The sequence below is a fragment of the Centruroides sculpturatus genome, unplaced genomic scaffold, assembly GCF_000671375.1.
Source record: "Centruroides sculpturatus isolate CEXI.00-Female unplaced genomic scaffold, Cexi_2.0 scaffold2259, whole genome shotgun sequence".
Taxonomy (NCBI): Eukaryota; Metazoa; Arthropoda; class Arachnida; order Scorpiones; family Buthidae; genus Centruroides; species Centruroides sculpturatus.
The window spans coordinates 49,107-51,840 of NW_019386442.1; positions in this window are offsets into that span (position 1 = coordinate 49,107).

Here is a 2,734-nt window from a genome sequence, read left to right on the forward strand (position 1 = left end):
AAAAAAAATGGCTGGCTTTAAACACCTTGCTTTCCTGGCTAGTTCCTGCTTGATTTTTCGTGAGATCAGCGTGTATCTTTTTAGCTTTCTCGCAAATAATTGCTTCCGATACGCTGTCTCCAGCACTGTTTTTCAGTTATCCAAAGCAAAAGCAATTTCTCGACATGATCTAATGTCTTCGATCTCTGTTTAGAAATTGATTTAACCCCTTTCACAACGTTAGCAGATTTAATAATGTCTTTATTTTTCGCGATTGTCCATATCGTCGTTCTTGGAATACGGTAAACAACAGTTAAAATCTCAAACGCGCGTGCCACCTTCGTATTTCTCAACAATCTCTTTTATCAGTTCCATTGTAATTCTAGTCAATTTTTCAGTTTTCTGTCGCTTTTCATTTGCCTTTTTGCAATTCGTGATTAATAAAAATAATAAAATTTTACTTACGAATTAAAATCAGAAGAAATTTAACAAAGTTATAAACCGATGCACCGCGAACGTCTAGTCTGGTCTAATACACTGATAGTGCTACTTGTTCATTGATGGTGTGTATAATTGAATTATGTCATATACTGAACAAAAGTCATATACCGAGCAAAATTTTTTTCGTCCATACAGGACGTATTCCGAATTGGACGTATTCTAAAGCAGACGTATACTGAGGTACCACTGTATTAAGATTTGATCTTTCTTTCTTTTTAATTTTGATGTCCATTGTAGAAAAATGAATAACTACATCAAATTTTTGAATATAATTAAAAAAATAAACTGTAATGTTACGTAAGTTAAAGTTAAAAGTTTCAAAGTTGGATTTTTCACATTGGCCTTCAATTAAAATTAGTCATAGTCCATTAACTGAATCTAATGCATTGCTGAAAATGATTTGAGTACTAAGATAAACGACTTCCAACAACTTAACACTGCGTTGAATAATAACAATCCACGAAAAACCTTTTTTTTACTAGTGTTATGTCACTAGTAAATTCCACAAGTACTTTCAACCTCCACCGAGGTCTGCTTCAGGTGGTGACTTGCCGTGTTTCGTCCCGACCGTTGTAACGATGTTGCCAACGATGTAAATAAATAAATGTGCGCGTCGGGTTTTACCCCTCCGACTGACACTGTTCGAATTCCTTGAACAAATACTTCCACGCCTGTGCAAGCGTTTCCCCATCCTTGAAGTTGTAATAATGTTTTTAACAAGTTATAATATTTATTGAAAACTTTATTGTATGTTTAAATGTTAAACATGGGTTCTGTAGCCCATAGATCAAGGAATCGTATACATTGCTAAAGCTCATTATTGACAGTTGATGATTTGGGCATTACTTGCCTAATGTGACACTTGGGAGGTATCTAAATGTTTTTGGTATTGAATGTCATTGAAAAGCTGATAGTGTCATTCAAGCTAGTAGAAACAATCTTCAGTTTCAAAATGCTTTACAAAGGCTGGATTCAAGAGTGTTTTGATTTATGAAGAAGATGACTATCTTTTGGCCTGGCAACAACTTAAAGACAGTCTAGAAGAAGCAGAAGCAAACATAAATGCCAAAAATTATGTTTTTATTTTGACCAAACTATCAAAACTGAAGAAAACAGAAATACCGCTTTTAGATAGTTTGAGCAAGAATTCACAAGTGAAGAAGACAATTAAGTAACAACAGAAGAGCAAGAACAGAAAGGAGAGAATCCAATTCAGTTATTTTCTAGCTCTTTACATGTATTAAAAAAATTTAAAGAGGTTTCTTATTCACAAACACTCGGAATATTCATCCAGTGCATTACAAAAAGTAATTGAAGAAACTGAAAGAGATGTTAAAGCAAAGTGGCCGAGAACAAAAATAGATACACACACAATTATTTCGCTTCCTCTGCATGTCTTAAAGTGTGAAATTTAATTGGAACAAGAGGATCTCTACTCATTAAAATGTTGCTGAATTACAATATTGTTTATTTTCCTTAAAATAGTCCTATACTATGTAAATTAAAACTACTGTAGACAATGAAAGACAAATTAAGAATGATTAATTTTTTTATACCATAATTTTGCATTTTATTCTTGGCTGTGTTACAGAAACATTTTTAAATTTACAAAACTTAAGAAAATTTCCTCGTGTGTGAAAGGACAAGTGATTCTGTATTTTTCTGTATTGTCTTTTTTAAGAATTCTCTTAAACAGGGGTGCACAACCTGTGGCCCGCTGGCCACATACGGCCCCTTATCAATGTTTATGCGGCCCGCGGACGGTACAGGCCAAATCCCTTCTTTTGAAGTTTCTAAGTGTAGAACTTTTTCCCTTTCACAAAGTCATTAGCACCCAACTGTTTTATGACTTTCCCTGAGGTGAGAAATGGGGGGTTGTTCTATAAATAAGTCTATTTCTAGCTAACACTTTCTGGTTTAGATATCAAATATTTTAAGTTTAATACATAGTATTATAGCGATTTTTCGAAGAATCAAATAGAATAAAATGATGTTAGAACGTCATTTCCGATGTTATTAGGAAGTTTCTATTTTGGCGGGAAATTTTCAATTTTATGCTTCGGAAAACTTGCTTATTTGTCTAAATAGCATCAAATAACAAAAATAAGTGAAAATAGCGCTGAAAAACCATGAAAATAACGATTTTTTAGCATTTGTTTACATTCTAGATTCTGATTGGTATAGTCGAATTTGAATCAATCTTTTCTGAAAAGACGCTTATTCGTCAACCTAATGTCATTCAAACTAGAAAAAA